Genomic DNA, 19,831 nt, shown 5'->3' with positions numbered 1-19,831 from the left:
ATAGAGCCTTAAATATTCCATTACAGCTCAATTCATATATTAAACTTACAGCAGTATATCCAGTTAATTAGGCTGTTAATTTGATAAGCGTGGCTGACTGCAGTTTATTTAGAACAAACTAATAATGATTTTGCTTATTAAGGATGGTTTAAATGTGTGCAGAAGAAAAGGAGCCAGTGAAAGGGATACACATTTAAATCAATCAGGGTTCCTGGTGGCAAAGCACCCGTAAATAAAACTAAAAACACTAAAGAAAAAAATAATTTATTGAATAGGCAGCAGACAGTTTATAGAATTTATAGGTATGCAGAACAACTACATTCAGAAAATGGGCAGGGCCAAGGGTGCATGCTCATCAGACTTGCTCAAACAAAGTCAGTCTTGCCAACTCTTCCCTTCCCACATACATGTCCTAGCAATAATTAAAGTATAAAATACACATTACATTTTGAAGACTCAATATGATAAAATAATGTAAAAATATCACTTTAATAATTCCACATTAATTATATGTTGAAATGATAATGTTTTGAATCTATTGGTTTCAATAATATAATTTTAAAATTAATTTTACTTATTTCTTTTTGTTTGTAATTTGACTAGTAGACATTTTAAAATTAAAAATGTGGTTTTCATTTGTATCTTATATTTACATAGGGTAGCATTGTCCTAGAGTACTAGCTGGGGTCTTGTGTGAATGTATGTGAGTGTGCAGGAAAAAAAAAAAAAAAAAAAAGAAGATTCAGAACTGACAATATCATTGAGTTGCAGCATTATGTAACTGTCTTTTTTTTTTTTTCACCCAAATCAAGGTCAGTTTTATCATCACAAACCCTGATTCACCTGTTGGAAGACAAGAAGAGTGATACAATAGAATAGATTTGAAGATATCTCAAGCAATACATCATCAATAGGCAATAGGTATAGAAAAGAAGAGATGAAGGGAACAAACTTCCATTTGGAGTGATAAGAAATTCTAAGCAATATGTATAACTTGGTAAAATTTTGGAGTTTGCAATTTGTGTAATTCTTGTGTTTTATTGACATATTTTTTCATCAAATTAGACCAAAAACTAAATGAAATGCCTACCAAAACATACAAATGATGTAAGAAAGAGATAAAGCCAGGAGTCATTTAGGTTCATGCAGCACAGTTAAAAAAACATTGATTTATTTACACTGTTGCATTACACTCACATGAACGTGTGAAAGGGAATTGAAGACAGTGTGTGCCAAAAAAAAAAAAAAAAAATTCTAATCCTGTTACTTGTTGTTATAAGCCTTGTAAAACACCAAATAACATACTTGGTAAAAGAAAATATTTTAACTGTTGTGTACAAGATGATTTGATTTTTTTCAACAGCAGTCAAAGCAGGAGCAAATGCTAACCTGCTGTTTCATGCAATAGATTCCCGTTCTTCTTGTTATGCCCATTAAACTAAGAATTGCTGAAGAAAGCAAACGTCTTGCAAGGGGCAAAGTCCATTTGAGCTTATAGTTTTTCCTTAGGCCGAAAAGGAAAGGAAAATCCTTTCTACACTTTCTAACCCTATGTGGTAGTTATCTTGCTAAAAGGGAAATCTTCTTCAGGCAATTCCCAATAAAGAATGTCATTATCTCCAGTGGCTCTTTTGATTATTCTGCATACCAATCCATCAGTTAGTTTTCTAGAAGTTTCAGAGTTGACTGTTAATGCCAGCAGCAATTATAAAGAAAACTGATCCTGTAAAAGCAACAGTTTTATATTTATTCCTACAAACTGCCTTTCCACAAATAATACCAGAACGTTTCCACTCTTAAAAGCTACAGCAGATATAAAATAAAATGATTGTATTGAGCAGGTGATTGAATCAACTGTCATAGGCATAGAATGCTGGACTAATATTTTAAGAGAAATATAATAAAAACCATTTAATAGATTTAAATACTGCTCAGTTTTGAAAGGTTAATAAGGAGAGAAAGCTCTCTGTTCTCCAAAGTATTTTCATTGTACATTTCAAAGTAGATGAAGGTTAGCTTTAATTTAATTTGTTCCTTTTAGTATCATGGCTTTCTGGTTTATGTATGTAATCACCATAAATGAAGTAAAACATAATTTCAGGCCTCTAAATATTAAAGTTTAAATAAATAGCTCTAGATAATACACAAAGTATATTCTCTAATTATGTAAATATTTGCTGAATTGATGCACCATTAGAGACCATGAACTTTCATAAATAAATGAAAAGATTCATCAGTCTCTATCCAGTCTAGAGTTACAGGAATCTTACTCTGAGACAGTGGTATGAATTCCTACAGACTCCAAACATGAAACTTGTAAATACCAACACTTACCTGACTAGTCTGAAGCAAGTTACCATAGAATATCTAAGCATATTTACAGCTTCAATGGCAAATGCTGCTTTTTCTGAATTGAATAGTAGCTTCTTTAATGTAGTTCATATGACTAATTAAACCAAGTTCAGTGCCTGTAACTTTAATTATATTACCATAGGAATCTAGGTATCAACATTAAGACATTTTCTGTATATAATATACATGTAAAAGCAAGCACACTAGACCAGAGACAATAATGGGACTTTGCACACATAAATAATAGTGATTAAAGATCAAATTCCCACAGAGGCCTTCCACATGCCTTGCACTCCGCAAAATCCTTTTATATAACTCATTTCATCTCTAAAGCTAAGTGTGAGCTGTCATATTTTTCATGTATACAGATAATCACACCAAACCTCAAATTGAAAACATATGCCTGACTTTGTATAAATGCTCTTTTCATTACAAAACTGTGCATCTCATTATTGACACTCGCTAAGAAATTGATGAAAGAGGAATGAATAAATGAATAAAGGAATGGATATAGAAATTCGCTACTGTGCATATTGTTAAGTTTTTACATATTTCTGGCAGTTTAGATAAATGCATGTCTAAGACTACTATTTACATAAATAGTATCTAATAATATTTAACTGTCCTTTTGTTTTATGACATTCATTAGTTCTTAACAAATCTAACTGTAATAATATATTTATTTATGTTTTTAACCATTATTTCAGTTCAGGAGTACATGTGCAGTTTTGTTATATAGGTAAATTGAATGTCTTGAGGGTTTAGTATACTAATTATTTTGTCACCCAGGTAATAAGAATAGTACCTGATAGGTTTTTTAATCCTCACCCTCCTCCACCATCCACCCTCAAGTAGGCCATGGTGTCTATTGTTCCCTTTTTTATTCCCATTAATACTCAGTGTGTGACAACATAATTTGAGAAATAATCTTATTCTATTTGTTTTAGAATTTAGAATACTAGCCTTCTTAGATATATTACTTATAGTAGTTAAAACATTTCCTGTTAATGCTGAGAAAAAACAGTAATGTAAATAAGAAAATAAGCTCTTTTTGTTTTTGTTTCTGGATTCATGCCTTAACATGTATAAATCATGATAAACAACATTTTTTAATATTTTTTGACATCACAAGATTATTATTTTTTTAAAATTTTGTATTTTTAAACAGTTTTGTGGATACATAGTAGGTGTATATATTTATGGGGAACCTAAGAAGTTTTGATATAGGCATGCGATGTGAAATAAGTACATCATGGAGAAAGGGGCATCCATCCCCTCAAGCATTTATCCTTTGGGTTACAAATAATCCAATTACATTATTTAAGTTATTTAAACATATATAATTATTATTGACTATAGTCACCCAATTGTGCTATTAAATAGTAGGTCTATTCATTCTTTCTAATTTTTTTTGTACCCATTAACCATCAAACCTCCCTGACAACGTCCAACTACCCCTCCCGGACTCTGGTAACCAGCCTACTCTCTATATCCATGAGCCCAATTGATATGATTTACAGATCCCACGAAAAAGTGAGAAAATTCAATGTATAAACACATAAAATATTATAAACACAACCCCAAATATTCTAGCTTCCATTAAAATTTTACTTTATATATGACAGGTCTGAATTGTAAAGTATATTTTGTTGAAAAGATTTATACTGAAGTCATAAAGTATGAAGTTTAAAGTATATGATTAGTACTTATTGACACATGTCTGAATAACCTGTCATAGGCATGAAAATAAATAGGAAGGAACAATACTTTTACTTAATATACTCTAAAAAGTTTTAATCATACTTAAGCACAAATCTAACGTATTAGAATCTGATGAACATATTTGATTTTTAATCTTTGTGATATATTTCTTCAATTTAAGTTGGGAGCTAACTTTCTCATATGGGCTTGCATATTGACTTTCAATCATTTAGTAAGAAAAAACTATAAAAATGGAAATATTTACTGTAAACATAGCTGTAATTTTGTATAATGTGCATTATAAATTGATATCCTAATATATCATCTTAAGTGTTACTTCATGTACTTAAGTTTGGAGAATATAATTTCACTTACTCTATGCCCAAACATATCAAATGAGCTACAAATTTTATTGGCAAAGTGCCTAGGCATTTTGTACAAAAATGACATTTAGCACAAAAATGACTGACCACATTACTAAGTGTTTTAATCTAATATGATGGACAATGAATTCACTTACTTGAGGAGTTTTAACTAACATTGTTGATATTTATTGTGTGGCTGGGTCTTACAAGAGCTTCTTGGCCAGGCGCGGTGGCTCACGCCTGTAATCCCAGCACTTTGAGAGGCCGAGGCGAGTGGATCACAAGGTCAGGAGATCCAGACCATCCTGGCTAATACGGTGAAACCTGTCTCTACTAAAAATACAAAAAAAAAATTAGCCAGACGTAGTGGCAGGTGCCTGTAGTCCCAACTACTCAGGAGTCTGAGGCAGGAGAATGGAGTCAACCTGGGAGGTGGAGCTTGCAGTGAGCCAAGACTGCAACACTGCACTCCCACGTGGGCAACAGAGCAAGACTCTGTCTCAAACAAACAAACAAAAACAAAACAAAACAAAACAAAGCAACAATAACAAAAAACGTATTGGAATTAATTACTTCTGACAATAACAGTATAGCATCTCATGATATACTGATGGGCTGAGGCAGGTGGATCACCTGAGGTCAGGAGTTCAAGACCAGCCTGGCCAACATGGCGAAACCCCATCTCTACTAAAAAAAAATACAAAAATTAGCTGGGCATGATGGTAGATGCCTGTAGTCCCAGCTACTCAGCAGACTGAGGCAGGAGAATCACTTGAACCTGGGAGGCAGTGGTTGCAGTGAACCAAGATTGTACCATTGCATTCCAACTTGGGCAGCAGAGGGAGATTCTGCCTCAAGGAAAATAAATAAATAAATAAAGGATTAGCTCAAAGGAAACTCTAATATAAATTTTATTACTTTTATACCACTTATTAATTTCATATCACTTTCTCAAATATTCCCTTGCTTTCTATATATTTCTGACTTTCTAATAAATAATTAGTTAACTTTCAGGAATACAAAATTATTTATTCTCTGCCACACAACTCATGCTTTTTGAAAGCCCAGAATGTAAAACAATCTCTAAGAATATGAAATTAGTACATCCAACTATAAAAGCAAAAAAGACACTCTTCTAATTCCCTGCATTTCATCTATTTGAGAAAAAAGTATTTGCCTTACTTACTAAGTAAAATCACTGATCCTTACAATACCCAGCACAAAGTTATTGACTGCTTCCAATGCAGATAAAGAGAAAGAAAGGAAAAGAAAAACAGAAAAGGAGAAAAGCAAAACGAAAGGTGATTTCAAAGCAGATGAACACATTTTACTACAAATAATAAAAACATGTAAAATATCCAGCTCCTGAGTACAGATTGGCTCTACTATTTTTCTTGTCTTCACACTCGTGTGGTAGTTGACTTTTCCTGTTGCCATTAAGGCATTTTCTTTTTGTTTTTCTTTTGTCTTTTTTTTCTTTTATTTCTTTTTTTTCCTTCCTTTCTTTCTTTTTTTTTTTTTTTTTTTTTTTTTTTTTTTTAGATGGAGTTTCCCTCTTGTCACCCAGGCTGGAGTGTAATGGCACAATCTGGGCTCACTGCAACCTCCACCTCCCGGGTTCACACCATTCTCCTGCCTCAGCCTCCCGAGTAGCTGGGATTACAGGCATGTGACACCACACTTGGCTAATTTTGTATTTTTAGTAGAGACAGGGTTTCTCCTCGTTGGTCAGACTGGTCTTGAACTCCCGACCTCAGGTAGTCTGCCTACCTCGGCCTCCCATAGTGCTGGAATTATATGTGTGAGTCACCACGCCCGGCCCATCAAGACATTTTCTAGGAGCTTCAGTTACTGACTGCATACAGAAAGACAGAGAAAGGGAGAGGAAGATGGAGTGGGGAAGAGAAACAGATGAGAGACAGAGAAAAAAAAAATTCTGCATCTAGGAGCAGAGGTAAGAAACTTCTCCATCTACTGTAAAATTATACTGACTTGGCCGGGCGCGGTGGCTCAAGCCTGTAATCCCAGCACTTTGGGAGGCCGAGACGGGCGGATCACTAGGTCAGGAGATCGAGACCATCCTGGCTAACACGGTGAAACCCCGTCTCTACTAAAAAAAAAAAAAAAAAAAAAAAAAAACTAGCCGGGCGAGGTGGCGGGCGCCTGTAGTCCCAGCTACTCGGGAGGCTGAGGCGAGAGAATGGCATAAACCCGGGAGGCGGAGCTTGCAGTGAGCTGAGATCCGGCCACTGCACTCCAGCCTGGGCGACAGAGCGAGACTCCGTCTCAAAAAAAAAAAATTATACTGACTTGTCGTTTCGTGGTGCCCATTAACTTCATATTCAATCAATTTATATGGACTGAAATTAGTCAAAATTTCTTCTAAATTGGCCAGGTGTGGTGGCTCACGCCTGTAATCCCAGCACTTTGGGAGGCTGAGGTGAGTAGATCACGAGGTCATGAGATTGAGACCATCCTGGCTAACAAGGTGAAACCCCGTCTCTACTAAAAACACAAACATTACCCAGGCATAGTGGCGGGCGCCTGTAGTCAAAGCTATTTGGGAGGTTGAGGCAGGAGAATGGCGTGAACCCAGGAGCTGGAGCTTGCAGTGAGTTGCGATGGGGCCACTGCACTCCAGCCTGAGCGACAGAGCGAGAGTCCATCTCAAAAAAAAAAAAAAAAAAAAAATCTAAATTTTAGAAGTACATTTACTGTTCAGACACAGTTTTTGAAAGAAATTTTATCTTTTTCTTATACATTAAAGAGACATTAGTAGAAACTATTTTAGGAAATCTTAGAAATATATCATTCTAAGGTGGATGACACTAATACCATTTTTAACCATATATATGTTTAAACAGAATTTAGCATACTTTAAAAGCAGACAGAGATGTTATTATAATAATTATCTTATTCTTTTTCTGCCTTGTTAATTACTGAAAAGGATGAAAAAGGATTAATTATAAATTATAATTATATAAACATTTGGTTTTTAAACTCAAGAAAATGTTAAATTTGTAAATAATCACTAGTGATTGCATATGCTATTAATCATATACGTACACATAGGTGTGTATATATAATCATGCATTGCTTAAGGATGGGATATGTTCTCAGAAATGCATACTTATGCAATTTTATTATGTGCAAACATCATAGAATGTACTGATACAAATCTACATGGTATAGCCTACTACACACTGAAGCTATATGGTATAGCCTATGGCTCCTAGGCTACAAACCTGTTGCTGAATGCTGAATACTATAAGTAATTGTAATACAATGAAAAAGCAAATGTAGCACAATGTTTGCGTATCTAAACATATCCAAACATAGAAAAGGTACAGTTTAAACCACTGTTGTACATGTGGTCCGTAGTTGCTCTGTAGTACGAGTTTATATGTGTGTGTGTGTGTGTGTGTGTGTGTGTGTATGTATTTAGGACTATAGGAAATTTTAGAATAATCTTAAAAACATATTTACATTTAGCATACTGAAATAAAATCTAGTTTAAAGGGAACTGTGTTTATTTTACTCAAATGTTTATATGTTTATATACCACCTTCTTACCCCAAAATTCATATGTTGTAGCCCTACCCTCAGTTCCTCAGAATGTATGTGCCTATATTTGGAGACAGACCCTTTAAAGAGGAGATAAAGTAAAAATTAAGCCGTTAGTGTGGGTCCTAATCCAGTCTAACTGGTGTCTGTATAAGAAAAGGAAATTAGGACAGAGAGAGGAACCAGGGAGAAACACACACCAGAAAAACCCATGGGAGAAGACAACAAGAAGGCAGCCATGTGCAAGCTAAAGAGAGAGGCTTCAAGAGAAGTCACGCCTACTGATACCCTGATTTCAGACTTCTAGCCCCCAGAACTACGAGAAAATAAACTAATGTTTTTTAAGCCACCCAGACTGTTGTATTTTGCTGTGGCAGCCCCTGCAAGCTAATAGAAGTATTATTCAGCATAGAAAATTTCAGAAATCTACATAAAACTTAACTTCCCATTTGCTGCTCAAATTGCTGACTTCAGAGCACAGAGAAATGCAAGCTGTTTGCAATATTTTTATGCATTGATATCACGTGAAATAAAAATAAAAGAACAAAGAGTTTCATCTAAAAATGAGCATGTTATAAAACAGTTATCCAAAAATATGCCTTTTTCGCTAAAAGAAAATAGATGATTCAGTAAAGGTTATGTTACATTTCATAACTTATATGATTATTCAGATAACCTATTAGATTTTCTCTAAATAAAATTAAACCACATCCTTCTTTGCAGTGACATTTACCACCTTTCTCATTGTTGTGGTCATTGTACAACATGAGATAAAAATGAACATATTATTAATAAAGTTAGTTGACATGGTCCTAAAATAAATTACCGCAAGTTTTCAGTCCTCAACTCTCATTGATATTTCTGGTGATAATCATCTTATTCCATTATAATATTAATTCACATATTTATTTAATTTTTATTGAACATTTTTCACAAGCAACAGGATAAACATTGAGGAAATAATCAGGAATAAAATAGTCACTTATTTGAAGAGAGCTCCTAGTCAATTGGCATATGAAAGATATGTGAAGAAACAACAGCAAATGAGTTTTAGAGTTAATAAGTCATGTTCAGTACATAGGACCTAAGTGGTCAGAGGTGAATTCTAGAATTGGGCAGTAGACTGTGATAAGTTTGACTTGAAAGTTAGCCAGGACATCTAAAAATTAACTTCTGTATTTGGAACAAGACAACTTGAATCAAGAATGAATGCTTAAATATAGCCCCCAAAATGGAAGTAGCTGTTAGTTGAATACTGACAATGGTTTGAACAGTACAATTCAGATCTGGAAACCCTCTCTACAGACAAATCTGTTTCAGCAGATGTTGTTTTGGGGAGGATGGGATTTGTTTCATGATCAATGGTGAAAAACATGTACAGTTACCACAGAAAGAATCTAAGAAACATACGGTGAAATGTTTTACAACTTGACACTAAATTTTGCTTAGCATTCCAAAATTGTATGTTTTTAAACGCATAGCAGTGATTTTTATTTATTTGTTTATTTAGAGACAGGGCCTCATTTTGAAATTTGGGCTGGAGTACAGTGGCAAGATCATGGCTCACCGCAGCCTTGGGCCCCTGGGCTCAAGTCATTTTCCTACCTCAGTCTCCCTAGTAGCCGAGGCTACAGGCACATGGTACCATACCTGGCTAACTTTTGTATTTTTTGTAGAGACGAGGTTTTGCCATATTGTCCAAGTTGGTGTTGAACTCCTGAGCTCAAACGATCCATCTGCCTAGGCCTACCAAAATGTTATTAATAAGACTACAGGCATAAGCCACCACCTGCAGCCCATAGCAATGTTAACTTTGTATATGGAAAAATAACAGAAGTAAACTAGAGTAAGACCAATTTTCTTAAAAGGCATTCAGCTTTTCTCCTTAGAAATAAGTGCAGAATATTTCAACAAAATTTTTCTAAAAGGTAAAGATTTAATGTGTTACATCTGTGCAGAGATTACATAAAAGGATATGTTCAATTAGCAGAAATTTTGTCCTTAATGTGATAATTTCCTCTACTAGTATAAATACATTAATTAATACAAAGTATCACATCAGTTTCACTTTTTGATATTTTAACTTTTATTTTTCACATAGTCATAGACTGGCACAATTTACCTAGACTTTGCCACTAATATTTAGGTTCAAAAACATAATAAGAAATGCAATGCTATTACAGCTTTCATTTTCGTTTTAATTTCCCTTCTCAAGGATGGATAAAATAAAATATAATGCCCAGTTTCAGGTCTATGTATAATAGCGCATTTACAATGGTTACAATGAGCAGCAAAGCCAATGAATTAGTGCAAAACTGATAATTCTCCATTCAATAGGCCAGATATACCTTAAGCATACTGAATTTCATCTACACAATTTTCTTTACCTACCCACATTCAGAAGAACGGAAACAGCAATGCACCTGCGCATCATAAACAGTTATTACATTTAAACCCCTACATCACACACAAAGGCACATGAACAGATGCTGATGTCGACATACAATAGAATACCGAACTCAGGCCGGGTGCGGTGTCTCACGCATGTAATCCCAGGACTTTGTGAGGCCGAGTAAGGTGGATCATGAGGTCAGGAGATTGAAACCATCCTGGCCAACATGATGAAACCCTGTCTCTACTAAAAATACAAAAAATTAGCTGAGCATGGTGGTGCATGCATGTAGTACCAGCTACTTGGGAGGCCGAGGAAGGAGAATCACTTGAAACCAGGAGGCAGAGATTGCAGTGAGCCGAGACTGGGCCACGGCACTCTAGCCTGGTGACAGAGCAAGACTCGGTCTCAATAAAAAAAAAAAAAGAAGGCCGGGCGCGGTGGCTCAAGCCTGTAATCCCAGCACTTTGGGAGGCCGAGATGGGCGGATCACGAGGTCAGGAGATCGAGACCATCCTGGCTAACACGGTGAAACCCCGTCTCTACTAAAAATACAAAAAAAAAAAAAAAAACTAGCCGGGCGATGTGGCGGGCGCCTGTAGTCCCAGCTATTCTGGAGGCTGAGGCAGGAGAATGGGGTAAACCCGGGAGGCGGAGCTTGCGGCCACTGCACTCCAGCCCAGGCGACAGAGCAAGACTCCGTCTTAAAAAAAAAAAAAAAGAAAACGCAACTCAGACAATTTCAAAGCAGCCATCAGTGAGGTTTAAAATTTATATAGGGACTCACATTTCAACAGGAAGGTAATTCCAAAGCTGATCGATCTAAAAAGTATCACACAATCCTATGTGATTCAGGAAGACAAAGAATACTGTAACATGAATACTAGATCAGTAGTATGTCTTGCTCTTGAAGACAGACATGTAAGGAGATAAATAAATACAATGCAATAAATGTTATCATAGAAGAATATAAAAACTACCATGAAAACAGGCAAAGTTAATTTTGATTTAAAGTTTCAGAGAAAACAAGAATAAGAGTGTATATTCGATTTTTACCATGAAAGTTTTGTTCATTTAATAAAAAAACTAAAGAGGGAAATGGTAGTCAGAATAAGGGGCAAGGTCAAAGTCAGAAAAGTAAGAAAGTTATTGGATTATCTTATACGTTAGAAACAGAAATCTCCTAACAGAAAGTTGAGAGATGAGATTTAAAAGGTAGCATGAGGTCAGATTTTGAAGGACCTCATTTGACAAGTTTAGGAGTGTGTAGTTTATCCTATAGAGTAGGAAATTTTAAAAATAGAAGGATTTATTTTTGTATACATGCAATAGAGTATATAAAGCCTATATGTTCATAAAGCCAAAACCAGGACATCAAAAGCACGTTTGTAACTCCCTGTGTTCCCTGCCTAATCACATCCTCTTCCTTCCTCTGCCAATGAATCTACTGCATTGGCATTGTTGATTTTGTGTTAAAAGTTCTACTACCAATGTATGAACTTCTAAATTATATATTTTAATTCAGGCTGTTTTTGATCTTTTGTGACTTTTTTTTAAAATTATGTTTGTTGTAAGATTTGTGTGTGTGTGTGTGTGTGTGTGTGTAGCTTTGATTTATTTATATGAATTGTATGACATACCATTATATTATGCTACAGTTATGACTAAATATGTCTTCGGGAAGATGTAAGTGCAAAATTTTCTCTAGGGTGTGTACCTAGGTGTAAAATTGCTATGTTAAAATATTTGTGCAATTTTAAATTGTCTAGATGATATCACAATCTTTCCAAATGTGATTCTAACAGTGTGTATACCTCGTATCACTATATGAAAGTTACCATTTGGACATTTTTGTTTTTAAGTATTAGCCTTTCTGTTTTGTTTTGTGATAGTTTTCTTAATAATTGTGCCTTAAATTTACTCTTCACCTATTACTATTGGAGTCAACAATAATTTTAATTGTTTATTTGCCATTTTGATTACAAATTTATATTTTTTTCTTGGAGATATTTTGTGCTTTGCCAATACTTCGGTGATTAGATAGGCAATTCATACCCTCTCTGACTTTATATTTTGCTTTTTTGCCTTGTTGGTGGAATTTTCTGAAAACAATGGTTTTAATTTTCTAGTAGTCAAATTATCCATCTCCTCCGTTATGAAAAGTGGTTTATGCCTAGTTTTAGATATTATTTTGATTCCAATTTAAATTTTTTTCAAAAATCACATTTTTGTCACATTTGAGTCTGATTTACCTTGAATTATTTTGAGATTTAATATACAGGTCAATTTCATTTTTTGCTTTTAATGAGTATGAAAAATTCATGAGCATAGCACCAGTATCCATCATAAATTATTCTGTTCTTCATTTTTGCCTATATTTGACAGAATCAACTATGTCATATATCCAGGGTCCATTCATAAGTGATATATTGATTTCATTATAATATATCAATGTATCACAATATATGTGTAATGTATTATAATTATAATATTTAAAATACATTGATTTTATCATTTACTGGTTTTATTATTCCAGTGACTATTATTCCACCAATGATACACTGTCTTTATCACAGCTAAAAAGTAAATTATTGATATCATTTTTGCTTTCTATTTGTTCTATTATGTGCCTATTTGCTCATTTCTTTGTGATTTTTTTTTTCTATTTACTAAGTGGAAATTAAGTATACTATTTATCTTTTTTACTATTATAGGCATTTCAACATATATACTTAATGATTCAAATTCTAAAATTAATTAATACCTTCATCATCCTCCTAGAAATCCATGAAATTTAGAAAGTATTTAACTCCTTCTCTTATTCAAAAATATGTTATTAGAGTTGCATATTTTAATTACATATGATCTCTTTTTTAAACAGATGTTCAGTTGCTTTTTCTTTTTTTCTCAAATACGTGAGGTAATTTTAAAACTATATTCGTTCCCTGTCAATGTTTTTAAGCTCAATTCTTATCTTTTAGATATAGTAAACACACATCTTTAATATAGTTTAACACATTTTAAGCATACATTATTTAATAATGTACTGATAATTAAAATATCTGAAGACTTTACTTGTCTGTTTCTATTTTCTGTTGATTTGTATTTTTTTATTTGCTTCTTTTGCCTTCTTTACTTGGTTCTAATTTGTATTTTTTAATTGCCTAGATGCACTACTAGTTTAGTATTACTTTTAACTAAATTATTAACTTGCATGTTTTTTTTCTGCTCATCCATGGCATTTGAGCTTGGGCTGCAAATATGTACTTCTTTTCCTGTGGTTCATTATTCTGAAGGACTTTCTCCCTTGTTTTGCTTAGCCACAATAAAACATTTATGGATAGTTTTCATGATGTGAAGGTGGTGTTGATGGGCTTGTTTCTGGTTCACACTTAAATAAAGATATAGAACTTTCTGCACCAGGTATTGAGAGAAAGTAGTACTTGTAGACTCTCTCTTGGATGAATAGTGGCTTTTGTTTCTGCCTTCATGCCCTATAAGGCCATGTAAAAAAAAGCTTGGGTTCTAGATATTAACAAATGCTCTCAGGGTAGAAGAGCTCTTAGGATTACCTTTACCTCTCTGGATCCCTACTGACACTTAGCCTTTGATCTTGTAATTTCTTAGTATCTGCTCATTACACTGCTGTTTTTAAAGAGAATTTGAGGACCCTACATTTGCGCTGATCTACCTGACCTTGAACCAGTACATTGTTTCATGGGGGAAAATAAAACAGGGGAAGTTAGCACTTCTTCTGGTTTACCCTCTTGCTTATATTATTGATGTAATTGATTAAAGCCTTGACTGTTAACTTCCGTTTTTGCTTGTTGCTTTAATTGACTACTTTGACACCTGGTAGCCTCTGCATATTCTCTCCAACTTAGCGGGATTCCTGACAAATTCGTACAATGAACAGGATAGTTTATGAAGAAAGCTCTGGAAGAACAACAGCCTGAAGATTTTATAAGACACCTTTGGGAGGTTTTAGCAAAGTACCTGGGGCGTTATGAAAGTGCATCATTTGCAAGAGTCTGAGGGTTCCAGGGAACACTTCACAAACTGGTCTTGATACGTGCTAGCAAAGCCTGTGGGCACTTCACCAGTCTTGACGGTGGGTTTTGGAAAGTGCTTGGGACATTCTTAAAGGATGCTAGAGAAATTGTTTTTATAACCTCTTCATTTCTGAGAGGGATCACTGGTCTTTCTCATTAGTCTCTGACCCTCCAGCTGAGCATCTGGTGAATCCGATTAGAGATCAAGCATAGGGGTCCAGCAAAAGCTAGGAAAGTAATTTCTTAGCCATTGCCTAGAGCCCTCTACTAATAAGACCAGAGAGAGGTAGGGGGCTTCTGCATGCTGAGTAATACTAAGCAGGTCAATGATAAATACTCTGTGGTGCAGCAAGATGCTGAAACCTCAGAAGAAAAAGGAATGCCCATCCCTTTGGTATATTAATACTTTGCCCAGCACCATGATGAGACCAAGAGAGTTCATTTGATCCCCTCCAGAAGCCCTAATCTCCTCTCATATGCCTGCCCTGCATTGCTCGGTGGGAATCCTGGCCAAGAAACAGCTCTGCACCCTCAGCTAGCTTTTCCACCTAGTTCTTCACTAGCTGCCCTTGTCTCAGAAAACTTATGATTAAATTCTACCAGGAGATCCCTGAAACTACAAGAGATCTGTTCCCTTGGTGGGGTGTAGGGGATATCAGAGGTCCTTTGCCAAAGTTAAGGTTCAATGAGGAGATAAATAAAATTTGCATTTCTTGAGCCTGTATGTAATGTTCCCTGAAATCCCTGGCACCAAGATGAGTTAAAAAAATAGTAATAATGCTCTGTGGTTTTAGGTCTGAGGCCATCACTACAAGGACCCCTGCCCGAGACCAAGTATGAGTGGTTCCCTTTGGTTATTACAAATCTCTCTTGTTAAGGCTTTCACTCCTGAATGTGTTATTGGTATTGATGTCTTGTTTATGCAGACTGCTGCTAGCCTTTGCCACCAAGTCCTGATATAATTGCTACAATAAGGAAAATTATAGAGCCTATGTGGAAGATTGTGAACCTACCTGACTTACGGGTTACAGTTACTACAACTGTTTGTTGGAGACACTGGCAAGCCTCAGACGGACATTTACAAAATAAGCTCTCCTGGGTGAGGAAACATTTGGGTAAAAACCAATTCCAGTCCTTGTAAGTCTTTTGTTACCCATATGGATGCTTATTAGACAGACTTCCACATTGACAGTGGGAAACATAACCAGTGAGTTGACTACACCTGTCAACGAAACACAGAAACTGAAGTATCTTCCACTGTTGAGAAACCAGATATGCGACTGATTACCCCCTGGATACGCAAGAGGGTGGCCCATGGAAATTCAGACACCATCCTAGACTGGGCTGACACATATGAACTGCCACTGTCAAAGAAAAGTTGCCCTCACTGCAAATTCTGGTCAAGGTTAAATACACCACCTATGAATAAATTCCACAAGTCAAGAACCAGAATATTCTTGGCAGGTAGGTCATGTTGGGCATTTCATCCCATTAGGAGAGTTTCACAGGATCCTGACTGCAGTGGACACTTTCTCTGGGTTTAGCTTAGCCATCCCCATGCATTCTACTGACTCAGGGCACACTCTCCAGGTCCTGCAAGGGTACATTTGTTTCCTGTTAAGTTTCCTCATCACAGTGCATTTGACAGCAGGCCCAGGTTTGTGACCCAAGCTACACATTAATGGGCTCAGACATGGGACGTACTATGAATTTTCAATGCTTCATTTCACCCCCAAGACACAGGATTATCACATGTCTTAATGAAAAATTAAATCACAGGTGTAGGTGTCTGATAGGTGAGGACAAAATAACCCAAACTTGGACTGCACATCTTCTGTAAGCCATCTAAGGTCTCAATGCAGCAATTCCTCAAAAGGGTATTTCTCATGTTCAGTATGGTCATCTATCCCCTTTTCTCCAAATTTACACTCTTCTTTTATAATTATTGACACCATAGTCTCATGGGGGATCCTGTAAGGGCTTTGCATTCCCTTCAATTTATTTCTGAAGCCTCAAATCAATGACAGCTCACAATGGCTATTAAGCAAGGAATGGGAGATATGTAAACTCATTTTGAAATCTTTTAAAACTTCAAGATTTTATACTAACCAATTCTTAACCATAATGTGTCTGTGATTAATTTGTAGAATTTTTTTTTCATACAAATGCTTTTGTCCTTCTCACATATCTCTCAGATGAAAGGTCTAATTAATAGGTGATGACTTTCAGCTGGGCACAGTAGCACACACCTGTAATTCCAGCACTTTAGAAGGCCAACGAGGGCAGATCCCTTGAGGTCAGGAGTTTGAGACCAGCCTGGCCACCATGGTGAAACCCTGTCTGTACTAAAAATAGAAAAAATTAGCTGGACATGGTGGTGTGTGCCTGTAATCCCAGCTACTTGGGAGGTGGAGGCATAAGAATCGCTTGAACTCAAGAGGCAGAGGTTGCAGTGGGTCGAGATCTCGCCTTTGTATTCCAGCCTAGGGGACAGAGCAAGACTCCATCCACACACAACCCAACCCCTGCCAGCCCCTGGAAAAAAAATAGTTGATAACTTTTTTAAATAATAAAGTTTTTATTACTAGATGGAACACACTGATGATAGCAGTGAATAAAACAAAACTAAAACCTTGACACCTGGGGAGGCACCAGGGAGGATGTTAATGATCTTTATCTTACTGCTCCTAAAAGCTTTTTTGTACTCCAAAGAAACAAACAAACCAAAAAGCTCATTCTCCATGCTGCCTTTCTCCGCTGCTGTGAGCACTTCACATTCAAACTGACGGTGATCTTATGATCCCGCCTATGACAGAAGGAGCATCAGAGAATGACCTCATCTCCTGAACGCCTGTGAGACAGTAGAGAGTCATGGCTTCAGCCGCTGTACATCCCATGCAGAACCCCTCACCTTCAGCTGTTGTTCATACTTGTGAGGCTGAAAAACAGATATTATGAATAAGCAAAACTGTTTGAAACCTACTGCCACTGGTGGCTCTTCTAAAACTAGGGATTCAACCGAGTTTTTTTGGATTGATCTGGGAATCCTAGGGTTGGAGGCCTGATGACCATAGGCTGCTCTGGAGGTCCTGCTAACCTGATGTTAACAGGTATGTATGTGCTCTGCTTGAGTATCCCAACATTGTAAATGCTTTGCTTCCAGAAGGACCAGCTATGGCCTTGGGGTATGTCCTCTATCAGGGCACTACCTCTGCTTGGAAGGCTTCAGGTCAGCCTTAACTTACTGGCCAGAGCTATGCTGTGTCTGAATTGATACCTCTGGCCAGGGATAGGGCTATGACACATATTTTCCTGACTCGATAATTGTATTAGTCAGGGTTCTCTAGAGAGACAGAAATAGGAGAGTTTATTAAGTATTAACTTACTTGGTCACAAGGTTCCACAATAGGCTGTCTGCAAGCTTGAGGAGCAAGGAGATCTAGTCTGAGTCTCAAAACTGAAGAACTTGGAGTGTTACGTTCGAGGGCAGGAAACATCCAGCACAGGAGAAAGTTGTAGGCTGGGAGTCTAGACCAGTCTTTCCTTTTCACGGTTTTCTGCCTTCTTTATCCTGGCCCTGCTGACAGCTAATTAGATTGTGCCCACCCAGATTAAGAGTGGGTCTGTCTTTCCCAGTCCACTGACTCAGGTGCTAATCTCCTTTGGCAACACCCTGACAGACACACCAGCATCAATACTTTGTATCTTTCAATCCAATAAAGTTGACACGGAATATTAACCATCGCAATAACTACTGGGACTGATGGTTACTTTCAGCCCTTCAGGCAGGTCTGATCTTACTGCCTGGAGTTATCTTGATCATGGTTTTGGTTTGCTATTGCTTCAGACTAGTACCCAGTGATTGTCACAGCCCTTCCATGTCTCACCTGTTTAGATTCACATGGGGGTAACCCATGGGTCTTGTTCAGGTCCTGAAAAATGAAGAAATGAAATGAAGGGATTCTGCTTCTCACCAACTTCACTCTATATGATTGTTCAGGCTGACCATAGGCAATTGAAAAGTCTTTACTCAACAGATGTCACAGGAGATAACCACTTCCTCACACCAGACTTAATGTAGAGTCAATATGCTACGGTCTCTGAAAGGAGTTGCAGTCAAGGTCCTCCTGCCTGGGTCATGTTCTTATGCATAGCCGCATTCCTAGCACCCGTGCTTCTAGTTAGAGGCCTTCTTAAATGGGGAGGGCCGTAACCCTTCAAGACATTTATCTTCACTCAAATCATTACTCAGTACTTTTCCACTCCCAGTGCTCCCTCTGACCACCAGGTCCACATAACTGTAGGAGCCTTTTGTTTAAGGTTTCCTCAACACTAAGAGAACCCCCACTTTATTACCCATGCTTTTCTATGCTCATTCACTTGCCCCTTGTTATTCCATGGGGCTGAGTGCTGGTTTCTCATAAATTGCAACTGAAAATAGAAAATAACAGAGTAATATTCTAATTCTGCTGAAAGAAAATTGGTTGTCAGCTAACAATTATATATTCAAACTTTTATTAAAAGTGAAATTAAGACATGATCACATAAAAATAAATAAATAGTACAGGGACTTTGCAACCATGGGTCAATTCACAAAACCTTCAGAAGATTTCTTTCAGCCAAAAAGAAAACATTACACAATAAAATACCTGTATGCTATAGTTTGGATATTTGTCCCCACAAGCCCCATGTTGAAATTTGTTTCCCAGTGTTGGAAGTGAGGGTCTAATGGAAGATGTTTGGGTCATGGTGGTAGATCCCTCACGAGATGCTTGATGCCATCCTCACAGTAAAGGGTGACTTCTTGCTCTATTGGTTCTCACAAGAGCTGGTTGTTAAAAAGAGTCTGGCATATTCCTCTCTCTCTTATTTCCTCCCATATGATGTGATTTCTACACACGCTGGCTCCCCTTGCATTCTGCCATGAGGAAGTACCCTGACAATCTCGAAGCCGAGCAGATGCCAGCACCATGCTTTTTGTACAGCTTGCAGAACCATAAGCCAAGTAATTCTATTTTCTTTATTAATTGCTCAGCCTCAAGTATTCCTTGATAACAATGCAAATGGACTAAGACAACCTATTTGTCCCAAACTGACACCAAACAAAAATTGATTGTCAATATGCTAATCCAAAATGGTACATTAAATAATTTATTGTTTGAATTCATTCAGAACACAAACACTCTAGTGCCACTAAGTTAAAAATATGATAGCTACTTAGAAAAATACTTTTATATTCAGAAATTTAAAATTATACTTCTACAAACATGAATCAAAGAAGAAATCCTTATGAAAGTTAGAAAATTCTAAGAGCTGATTGGCAATTTAAAATATTACATGTTAAAATTTATGGGATATGATTAAAGCATCATTTAGAGGGAAATACATAGTCTTAAAACTATATA

This window comes from Trachypithecus francoisi, unplaced genomic scaffold (genome assembly GCF_009764315.1).
Source record: "Trachypithecus francoisi isolate TF-2019V2 unplaced genomic scaffold, Tfra_2.0 Lachesis_group1, whole genome shotgun sequence".
Lineage (NCBI taxonomy): Eukaryota > Metazoa > Chordata > Mammalia > Primates > Cercopithecidae > Trachypithecus > Trachypithecus francoisi.
The sequence above is the reverse complement of the archived record's forward strand: the minus strand, read 5'-3'. Positions refer to the sequence as shown.